The sequence below is a fragment of the Vigna unguiculata genome, chromosome 7 (genome assembly GCF_004118075.2).
Source record: "Vigna unguiculata cultivar IT97K-499-35 chromosome 7, ASM411807v1, whole genome shotgun sequence".
Classification (NCBI taxonomy): domain Eukaryota; kingdom Viridiplantae; phylum Streptophyta; class Magnoliopsida; order Fabales; family Fabaceae; genus Vigna; species Vigna unguiculata.
The window spans coordinates 564,038-577,095 of record NC_040285.1 but is presented as its reverse complement, the minus strand read 5'-3'; positions in this window follow the sequence as shown (position 1 = coordinate 577,095).

Below are 13,058 nucleotides of genomic sequence, written 5' to 3'. Positions count from 1 at the left end.
GCTAATATGCTGTCACTAAATTATGGCATTAAATTGGGACAAGGCCCATTCCACACTGTTTGAGTTTTTTGCATTAAATTCAGCGTAACTACTTTTCAGTTTTAATACCTTTTAATATTTATTTTTGTCATGTCAATTTTTCTAGTTTAAAACTTAATCAGTGATTTTTTACAAGCCAGAGGGTAAAATAATTTGCTTATACCTGAAAAATATTAGTAATTATTTTTATCAGAAAATTAGAAGATAATTATGGATTAGACATATAATAATAGTAACGCATTTGGTTCTAATTTTCCGGCACTTTTAATATACGTTGACGTGATATACTAATTCTCAAATTAAAGACTTACATGTGCCCCTATTCTTTATCCTTACAAACTTTCATTTTATGTATATGTTTAAAATATCAAAATTAAAATAAAAAACTATAATTAAAATTAAACAATTGCATTATAATTTAAATGATGAACATTTACTATTTAAACATTAATTCTTCATTATAATTAAATAATTTAATATGTAAAATAAGATTTTTTTAATTCATCTAATTAAAAACTACAATTGACTATTTACTTAAAAAATATTTTTTTTTCACTATAATTGGTCAACTGGAAGAAATATTTAATTTTTAACAAATTAACCTTAAGTGAATATGCGTTTACTTGGCCAATTACTATAATTTTATTAGTGAAACTCGTTGATGGTTTTTAAAAAACAGACATATATATATATATATATATATATATATATATATATATATATATATATATATATATATATATATATATATATATGTGTGTGTGTGTGTAAAGAAGATGTGTCGGACATCACACATCAAAGACATTTTATGTCAATTATGTAAAGATGATTTAAATTTAAATTCATTTTAAAATGATATATGGTTGATTTTATGACAATTATATTTTAACCTTTCTTATGTACAATGTTTATTCTTTAACTGAATTATAAAATTTAAATTTGTTATATGTATCCTGTGGCGGAACTTGACCAACAATTCTAGGGGATCAAATTATATTTGTTATATATAAATTATTTTTTTAATTAAAAAAAATTAATTTCTTTTAATTAAAAAAAATCAATTTCTTTATATTATTTTTTTTATTCAAAATAAGCACTCATGACAATAGAATCTAAACAATATAACAATGGATAATTTTATAAACACATTTGATATGGATCCCATTTTAGATAAGCCCTTCGTAACTCATCAAATTAATTTGGTGGGTATTGCCAAATTTGAAAACGCTCTCCCAGATCACGTTCTAAAGTATTTTCAAATTTATTATATGTAACTTTAGGAACCTTAGAGAGTTGTTTTTCGTTTTCTTCAATATTTGGATTCTTATGAAGTTTCTCAATTTTAGATGACAGATGCATTTTTTTCATCTTCATCACAAGCCTTCCTCTTGAAAAAAGAATCAATTCTTTTACTCTTTATCATAATTTTTCTAATATAAAATTTCCACCTCTCACCTATTTACAAAAAGATAAAATTATGAATAATTAAATCTTAAAAGCAAGAATCAATATTTTAAGAAAATTAATAACTTCTAAATGATTAGCTTCCCTTACCTTAGAGTAGATTCCTAATCTTGTTCTTCCCTTACACAACTTCAAAGCCTAAAATAGCTCTATCTACACAAAAAAGAGTTTGATCAACAATTAAAGCATGATTTTATGATCTCTAACAGATAGAGATATGCCTAGAGCGTAGAAAAGCCACATACAAGAGAGAAACATATTGCTTCAAAAATAAAAAGGAAAAGATGAACTTACTCAAAAGAAGAAATTGTTCGGTCCAAAATGTTCCTTAACTCTTCAATTTTGTCGTAGTGCAATTTGATTTTGAAAATAATAAGAAATTGATAGTGAAAATTGAGATGAAAATAAAATGGGAGAAAGAGATGAAGGCACGGAAGAAAGAAACCAAATAAAAAAATTTTAAAAATTATATTAGAAAAAAAAACATAATTTTTAAATTCTAAAAAAGATTTTTCAAACTAAATTAATATAAATAAGGTAATAATATATAAATAAATAATAATATATAAATAAAGTAATAATATATAAATATTTTTTTAAAATATATAGAAAATAAAATAAAATAAAAATCAATTAATATAAATAAAATAATAATTTATAAAAATTATTTTTTAAATATATAGAAAAAAAAAATTTTAAAAAATGGTTGGGGGAGCCGTGGCTCCCGTGTCCCTTCCTATGTCTGCCATTGTATGTATCTACGTTGATTCTTCAACCAGCATAAAAAAATAATAAAGAAACAACATACACAAGTCTTAACTTTGATGATAATAATAATAAAAAGGATTTTCGGTCTGAATTTATTATTTTTTTCAATTTAGTTACAATTTTTGTTAAATGAACCAATATGGTCATTTTTGAAATTGAAACCAAATTTAATTTTTATATTAAAATTTACATTTTTTATTAAATATTTTTATATAATATATTAAAATTCACATCATTATAACTTTGATATAAAAATTAAATTTGGTGACATCTTTGATAGGAACAAAATTGGTCAATTTTTAAACAAAATTGGAACTAAATTGAATATAGAACATCGACTTTGACACATAACACATTGACATGTGGACATTTAAAAAAATAAAAAATAAAAAATTCAAAAATCTAAAAATATCACGAAATAACACGTAACAGTCACTGTGTATGACTGTTAATGATTTAAATGGAGTTAGTAAAAAAAACTCAATTAAACAAAATTGACGAAAATTAAGACAAAAAATATTTTAACTTAATAATAACAATCTATCTAATTTATTCTTTAACGGAAACTCCTTTTATTTAAGTAATTTTTATGAATTTTTTCTCTTTGATAATAATAAGCGAATTTATATCTTGGTGATAGCCGAAAACTCTAGCCTAACATATTTAAATCGCTCAACTACTACATTTGAAAAACGTATAAGTAAGGCTTTGAATTTTTATGATTTTCAAGGCTTGTTATCATTTTTAAAAATGATTAGGTCTAGTAATTAAGGATTATTAATTAAATGAAACCATAAACCACTCACAAAAATTCATTTAAGTCAATGGAATCCATTTATGTTAACTGTTGCAAAAGGTTCTTTGACTTTTGGAGGTAACAGCTGGTTGAGAGTACGAAATGCAGTTCCACGTCTATTCTCATCAAAAAACGGTGCACTCTGTTACCTCTTTCAACCTATATTATCACTTCATTACAATCTCTCACTTATGCCACTTCACACATTCAGAATGCATACACAATACAGGAAAATTACAAGCTATAATATAAGGTTGGCATATTAATAAAGGTTGAAAGGAATTATGTGATAGATCGTTGATTCAACTTTTTCACTAATGTTTTAAGTAGAGTTATCAAAATGGATAATTTGGCTTGGTGCAGCTTGACCCATCACGGGTTGTTCATTTAGTGAGTTAATATAATTCGGCTTAATTATTAACAAACAAAAAAAAAATTGAACTCGATCTGGTCCACCATGGATTGGTGGATTAAATGGCTTGCCTCACCGGCTCATTTAATTAAAAAAATACATTTTTTTCTTCAATCTAAAAAAAACTAAAAATTATAATTCTCATTAAAATCTAAATAAACTTTAATGAAATCTAAATGCAATCCAAAAGGATGTTAAACTTCAACTACAAACCAAAATCACTAAAAAACCAATGTGTTGGCTAAAAAAACAACATAACCCGACCCAAATATAAAGTCCAACCTAATAAAAAACACTTATGTAATATTTTGTTTGCGGGTTGGTGAGCCAACTCGAACCTGTGGTGAGCCGAATTCTAGGTGAATTGGATCAAAAATTAACCCGTATTAAAATTTGTAAAAAAATTTCATCTTAACAGAATTTAAACCCGTGATGGACCGGGTTAGCTCGCGGATTCCAACCTTTTTTACCACTCTAATTTTGAAAAATATAAAATTGATTTGAATTATCAAAAATGAAGGTAAAAAAAAAAGATTATAAATTCAGTTCTCCGTTAACAAAAATAATAACTAACATTTACCGATAAAAAAGATATCGTACACACAAAATGTGAACGCAAATCTTGCAACTTGAGAATTTCATGTTGGTACTTTAAACTTAATATTTTATTGTAACCAATACTTGAACAATTTTATTAAGAAACTAGTTACAAAGTTACTTTTCAAAATGATAAAAAATAAAATAAAAATCGATTAATATCGCAGTACAATTCTCCGGTTTGCTCGGAGGGGAGAGTAAGTACCTACAATAACTCTAATGGTGATAAGAATATGTTTTCTTTTATTTGCTTGAAGAGAAAGTAAGAAAGAAATAAAAAATATTACTATCAAAATAAGCCCAGTTTCAGAAAAAAAATTATATTTAGTGTAAGATTAAAGAGTTGGATGTGATTATTACCATTAATATTTATAGACTTTGATAGGCTTTCAGGTCCAACTTTTGTCAAAGAAAAACTTTGAGTTTGACTATTTATCTTTTATATTTTAAAGATTTGACTTGGATATATATATATATATATATATATATATATATATATATATATATATATTTTGTAATAACTTGACTAATATTAGTTGAAATATAAATATACATACATATATGTATATAACATACATAATGCCTCGTTGAAATATTAAGTTTCCACTATAATATTTACAACATATATAAAATATAAAAAAATATTTTGTAATATTACCACCTCTAACATCTTTAAGTTTACAAATACATGAGCTAATTTAAAAAATCAAATTCTCAACCATAGAAGTTACATGAATAGTACATTAAGCTCCAAGAATCTTCAACAACACATGTACATTATAAATTGTTACATTATCGACAAGATATTGGATTTTTAAATCTCAAATCCAAAAGAAATCACATATCACATCACATACATAATTTGCATCTTTCATTATCATTTACATATATTTATTGTGTATTTAAAAACACACACATACTCTAATTAAAGTAAATGAGTAAGAAAGTTCATATATAGTTATATTATCTTATTTTCATTATGGTATTTCCTCTTTTTGTGTTTCACTTTTTGCTTTTTTAGAAAGTAAAACAAGATTCAACAAATTTAGCTACATCACCTTTCATATTTTAAACATAATTTTCTCCTCCCAACATTATTTTGAATCTCCATAAGTGTTAGGTTTACAAAGGGTTTCATTAGGGAAAACAAACACCAATGAGACCTAAGCTCAATCACATAACGCATTGACATCACTCTCAACCCAAAACCTTAAATACAATAGGTTTATGAGTCCTTATCCTTATATAGTGCTCTACTCTCTTATTTCTAATCAATGTGGGATTTAGACTTGCACTTAGATTCCTAACCATAAAAAATCTTTAACTTGATCTTTTTCCAACAACTTCTTGATATATTAAATCTCGTGATGAATGGATCAAAATTTATAATAAAATGATATCTTACACCATACAATGATTTTTTTACGATATAAGAATTAATAGGAATGTTTTCAAATATATATATATATATATATATATATATATATATATATATATATATATATATATATATATTGCTAACTATAGTTCTCTATTTATTTGTTAACTAACTTTGGGTGGTGCTGTTGAAAATAGACATCCAAATTGAATAAGGAAAAAGTCCAAGGTAGGTCTCTCTGACTTTTTCCATATTTTGTGTTTGGGTTGGATAGCATTTTTTTCAAAATCATTTGATATCTTGTTTATATAAATTGAAATTCACATAATGTATATAGTTTTTAAAAATACTAAAATATGAATAAAAATTGATAAAATAATTTTTAAGATATAAAATTATAATTTAATAGTTGGATTTAAAGGTGAATGCATTCGCATTTTCAATATGAAAATTCACACTTTGATATATATACTAAAGTTATTTTAGTTTTTCTTCTTTTTTCTTTCCATTTTTTTTTTTGTGTTCTAACTTTGACAAACAACCCAGTTTAGTTCCTCTTCGACAAATAAACTTTACTATTTTAAGTCTATTTTTCACATAAGAAAAGGACTTAAAAGTCCAACATATACCATGTTTTATAATAGATGGATTCTCCAAATTTGTCTATTCCTCTATTAAAACAAAGTTCCCACCAAAAACAATTAACTAAGTTTATGTTAGTGGAATAGTTAAACTAGGTAAAATGTTTATAATATAATATCAACCCTTAGATTTTGGACGGCATTATAACTTTACACTTTAAAATATCTTAAAATTGTCTATCATCCCTTTAAATGGCAAGATATAAAATACATCTAAATAAGGAAGGAAAAGAAATCAAACCAAACATATATATATATATATATATATATATATATATATATATATATATATATATCCTTTTCAAATAATAGTTTTCTCAAAGATATAAAATTTCCTAGATAGTAAAGTCGTTTGAGTTCTTTTTATTATAAGGTTAGAATTCTTTGTTCTGAAAGCCTAATGAACCCTTTTGTGACCCATGTTGGTCTAGGAAACATTGAGAAAATGATATCTAATATAAGTTTTGATCAAAGTAAGAAACAAATTAGAATTTGTAAAAGGTGCACAAGTACTTCTTAAGAATGACACTTGCTAAAGTGTTCAAGGATAAAAAAAAGTTGAATCCATATACAATCGATTGCCATCAAGTTGTTTTTTTTTTCTCTATAATATAAAATGAAATATAAGATAAATGAGAAGATTACGATATGAGATATATTTAGTATGAAGATAAAAACATTAAAATATAAAAATCTATAAAAATATTAAAATATGAGAAGTCAAATAAGAACAAATAATATGAGACTGATTATTTAAATTTATGGTCAAGATTATTAGAAAAGAATAAGATTATTAGAAAAGAATGAAAAGATAAGAAAAAAAGTCAAACCAAATTAAAAGTCAAAATTGTAATATGGTATTTCCTCGGATAAGAAAAGAATATAAATCTTCATTGGTCATCAAAAATTTACTTTAAGTCCTTTCTAATAGGGAAAGAATGTGACCTATACGAAATATAGAATCATATGAATGCTACATAACATTTTATATGTGAAATGTATGATTTTGTGTTATTATCTTTACTAGTTTATACTAAATGTTTGAAATTAAACCAAACAAAAGGATGAAAAGAATGTAGAGTTTAGATACATGTATACTACTAGAATTGCACATACCAATTTGATATTATTTATTTAGATTTTAATTCACAATTGTATTAATTTAATTAGATTATTGTAATGATTTAACTAAAGTGTTGAGAATAAAAAAAAATGTCATGTTTCTCGATTATAGTAAAGTGATAATTGCTTTTTTATATTATCATAAATTTAGTAATGTTTGGATGTATTACAATTAACGTATATGGGTTCTGACTGATAATTGTCAGGTTTTACAGAGGGGGTTTCACCGGGGAGAACAACACCAATGAGACCTGAGCCCAACCACATAAGACATTGACACCACTCTCAACCCAAAACCTTAAGGCAATGAGTTTATGGGCCTTGATCCTTATATGGTGCTCTACTTTCTCAATTCTGGTCAATGTGGGACTTAGACTCACACTTGGATTCCTAACATTCTCCCCCTCAAGGGTGAGTCCCTTCAACCACATTGGTACACTCCCCCTCCAGCGGAAGCATTCCCAACCACGAGTACCCCTTCTCGTACCGCCGTTCATCTTAACGGGACACGCTTACCTGGAACTCTTTGCCAGGAAGACTTTCGATACAGGGACCTTACTGCACTCGTCTGAACCGATTTTAACCATCGGCTCTGATACCACTTGTCAAGTTTTACAGAGGGGGTTTCACCGGGGAGAACAACACCAATGAGACCTGAGCCCAACCACATAAGACATTGACACCACTCTCAACCCAAAACCTTAAGGCAATGGGTTTATGGGCCTTGATCCTTATATGGTGCTCTACTTTCTCAATACTGGTCAATGTGGGACTTAGACTCACACTTGGATTCCTAACATTCTCCCCCTCAAGGGTGAGTCCCTTCAACCACATTGGTACACTCCCCCTCCAGCGGAAGCATTCCCAACCACGAGTACCCCTTCTCGTACCGCCGTTCATCTTAACGGGACACGCTTACCTGGAACAATCATCAATAAAAGTAACAAAGTAAAGTGCACCACTAAATGACTTTACCTTTAATGGGCCACAAACGTCAGAATGCACCAATTCAAGCAATTCTGACTTCCTTGAGGGAGGATGCTTCTTAAAAGATACTCTGGTTTGTTTACCAGCCATGCAATGAGAACATTTCTCCAATTCTGCATTTCTCAATCCCATAAGCACATCCTTTTTAGCTAAGCAGTTAAGCCCTTTCTCACTTATATGACCAAGCCTCCGGTGCCACAAAGATGCCTCCATATACATAGCATTCACACTGTCTTTAGCAACCAAAGCTTTAGTCCAATACAATTTAGATTGTCTCTCCCCTCTGGCCATAACCAAGTTACCTTTAGTGAGCTTCCATTTACTAGAACCAAAGTGATTGTCATAACCACAATCATCAAGCAACTGCACAGAGATTAAATTAAAACGGACATCCGGAGCATGTTTGACTCCTTTAAGCAACAACTGCACTCCCATGTTGGTTTGCAGGCAAACATCACCAACACCAATCACTTTAGACTCACCATCATTACCCATCTTCAACACTCCAAAATCACCAGAAGTGTAAGATGTGAAGAACTCCTTCCTAGGTGTAACATGCAGTGTAGCACCACTATCAATAATCCACATGCTCTCATCAGATACAAGATTAACGGACTCAAAGTCACGAAGAAGAACAAGATCACCATCTGTAGCAGTAGTGACACGATCATCATCATCATGATCATTCTCTCTCTGTTTGCCCTTCTTGTCTTTGTTCTCCTTTTTCCACTTAAAACAGTATTTCTGAATGTGTCCAGTTTTATGACAAAAATGGCACTCTAAATTCTTGTATCTTGACTTGGACTTGCTCCTACTCTTCTCTCTACCACCTTTATGTTCCTTTTTCTGACTTCTCCCCCTAGCTTCTGTAACAAGCATCTCAGACTGAGATGAAGAACCATGTGCCTTCCTTCTCATCTCTTCATTAAGAGCACCGCTCTTTGCCATCTGAAAAGAAACAACACCATTCGAGGCAGAGTTCGTAATTGAAACCCGAAATACCTCCCAAGACTCTGGTAGAGTATTAAGCAACCATAATCCCATAACTTCGTCATCAAACTTTATGCCCATTCCTGACAATTGATCTAGGAGCCCTTGAAACTCATTTAAGTGATCAGAAATAGAAGAATTCTCCCTGTACCTCAAATTCATCAAGCAATTTAACAAATACAATTTATTATTGCCCGACTTAGAAGCATACAAAGACTCAATCTTCTCCCACAAAGCTCTGGCATGTGTCTCATTAGCAATATGATTATAAACATTATCTTCAACATATTGCCGAATAAAACCACATACCTGTTGGTGCTCAAAGTCCCATTCTTCTTCAGACATAGAATCTGGCTTCTGTGTAGCAAAGACCGGAAGATGCAATTTCTTGACAAATAATAAATCTTTCATCTTGCCCTTCCACAAATGATAATTTGTACCATTCAAAGCAACCATCTTTGCATTTGCCTCCATCATTCAAGCAAGTAAATATAGCCCAACCAAGAGCTCTGATGCCACTCTGATGGGGAAAACAATAACAAACAATATACCAGAGAATGCAGCGGATATAATTTCCCCTAACTTGCAAGAATCTATGAGGAGCAATAATCAAAGAGCAGCAATAATAAACCACCAAAAGCACAAATAAAAGGCACCAAGATTTTTAACGTGGAAAACCCCTCAAATCAAGGGTAAAAACCACGAGTCGTCCAGACCAAAGAAATAGCTTCACTATGATCAACAAGAGTACAAAAGAGTCTTAATCAATAGCACAAATTAGTGCCAACACCCAACCAATTAACAAAGCAACAAAGCTTTCAAATAGAGAAGAACAAGAGAGGAAAACCTCTACAAATCACTGCTGCAGTGCGAAATTAATATCTCCCAACTCAGACCTCGTATCAAAGATCCGACCGGTCAGAATGAAGAGCAATGAGTTCCGAACCTGCTGTAAAAATTTCAGCCCGATCCAACGGTGAACGAATCCGCAGCGCCGAATTTACTGCGACAGCTCTATGAAAAACGTGAACAGAATTTTCCCTCTACCTCTCCCTCTATGTGTTAGGGCTTTCAGTGTATTCTGACTCTATTGTTCTGCCTCTCTCTTTATTTTATAGCCTCCTCTCCACTAGGTTTAAGTGAGACATGGGCTTCTCAAATTTTGGGCCTTTTCTCCACATAGGAAGGGAGCCCAATACCCAACAAATCTCCCCCTCACAACTATGTGGAGATAACCGCCAAACCGGCGATCTCACAACAAACTTCAAACTTTCCTCTTGGCAATGCTTTAGTCATCATATCAGCACCATTATCATCTGTATGAACCTTTTTCAACTCCAACAACTTAGCATCCAAAGCATCACGTATCCAATGATACCTCACATCAATATGTTTGGATCTAGAATGAAAAGTTGGATTCTTACCAAGATGGATAGCACTTTGGCTATCAACAAACAATGAATAGTTATCTTGCCTAAAACCAAGCTCCTGCAAGAATTTCTTCAACCATAACACCTCCTTGCATGCTTCAGTAATAGCAATGAACTCTGCTTCTGTAGTAGACAACGCTACACACCTTTGTAGTCTTGATTGCCAAGCCACAGCTCCTCCTGCAAACTTTATCAAATAGCCCGAAGTGGACTTTCTGGAATCAATATCCCCAGCCATATCTGAGTCTGAGTAACCCATCAAAGTAGGTTTATCACCTCCAAAACAAAGCTTCATATCAACTGTACCATGAAGATACCTCAAAATCCATTTCACAGCATTCCAATGCTCTCTACCTGGGTTTGACAAAAATCGACTAACTGTACCAACAGCATGTGCAATATCTGGTCTTGTACACACCATCGCATACATCAAACTGCCCACCGCAGATGCATAAGGAACTCTACTCATATTGGTCTTCTCAACTTCATTTGAAGGACTCTGTTTAACACTCAGTTTAAAATGAGTAGCAAGAGGAGTACTCACAGCTTTAGCATTTTCCATCTGGAATCTCTGCAACACCTTCCTAATGTATTGCTCTTGTGATAGATAAATCTTCTTTTCTCTCCTATCACGTGAGATATGTATGCCAAGAATCCTTTTAGCAGCTCCCAAGTCTTTCATGGCAAAAGACTCGCCAAGTGTCTTCTTTAACCTGTCAATTCTGGAAATATCTTTCCCAACAATAAGCATGTCATCAACATATAATAACAGGATAATAAAGTCATCATTAGAAAACCTTTTAACAAAGACACAATGATCAGAAGTAGTCTTCTTGTAACCTTGCTCACACATAAAAGACTCAAACTTCTTATACCACTGCCTTGGGGCCTGCTTCAAACCGTATAGACTCTTCCTTAGTCTACACACATAATCTTCCTTGCCTTTAATAAGAAAACCATCAGGTTGCTTCATGTATATCTCTTCCTCCAAATTACCATGAAGGAAAGCTGTCTTCACATCCATCTGCTCAACCTCCAAATCAAGAGTAGCAGCTAAACTTAGCACAGTTCTGATGGATGACATTTTCACCACAGGTGAGAAAATCTCATTGAAATCAACACCCTTTTTCTGTCTGAAACCTTTCACCACTAATCTGGCCTTGTACCTTGGAAGCGTAGAATTTGAATCTTGTTTCACCCTGAAAATCCACCTAGTTTCCAATGCCCTTTTGCCCTTAGGCAATTTCACCAAGTCGTAAGTGTGATTAACCAAAATAGTGGATCAATTCAATCAATATATGAATGTATTATATACATGTACTCCTCATAAAGGTTAGCATTTATCATTTTTCTTTTCAAGAAATGTTGAAATATTTCATAATTAATTATACGTTTATTCAAATCCTCGAGGGTATATATATATATATATATATATATATATATATATATATATATATATATATATATATATATATATAGGGTTAAATATGTTTTTGGTCCCTTAACTTTCAGTGAATTTTGGAATTAGTCCATTTTGAAACTTTGGACCAATTTAGTCCTTCATCTTTCGAAATACGTGGATTTAGTCCTTTTAATCAAATTTTGTTAGGTTTATTTGATGTTTCGTACGTATTTTAAGATTGTATTTGAGTTGTTTATACTGTTTGACACATTTTTGCTCTAATTTTAAGTCAAATACTATTGTGAAATACGCTTGAAATGTCAAATAAACTTAACAAAATTTGATTAAAAGGACTAAATCCACGTATTTCAGAAGATGAAGGACTAAATTGGTTCAAAGTTTCAAAATGGACTAATTCCAAAATTCACTAAAAGTTAAGGGACTAAAAACATATTTAACCCTATATATATATATATATATATATATATATATATATATATATAGATTTAGTTAACGCGTTATAAGAACACATCATTTAAAAATATAGAATTTTCCATCTATTTTTAAGATTGAAATATTATGATTTCATTTTATGTTGAATTTTTAGTTAATTATATATAATATTATATAAAATTATGCCAATATTTATGAGATTATTTTGTTATTAAGATACAACGAGGGAATACTAATTTGATACTTCATCGTATTTGTTTCTTTGGATCAAAGCAATATTTTATTATAAAACCCAGATCAATTTATCATTACACCGTAAACAAATTTATTTATTGGCAATACAAAAAAGTTCTTTCAAAAATTAAATCGCAAAGTGGGTGATTTGCTTATGTAAAATCACATAATTTAAACCCACGATAAAAGATTAGGGTTAAATATATATTTTTTTTCTAAATTTTCAATAAATTTTAAAATTAATTTATTTTAAAAATTTAGACCAATTTACTCATTAATTTTTTGAAATACATGAATTTAGTTTTTTAATCAATTTTTTTTAAATTTATTTAACATTTTAAACGT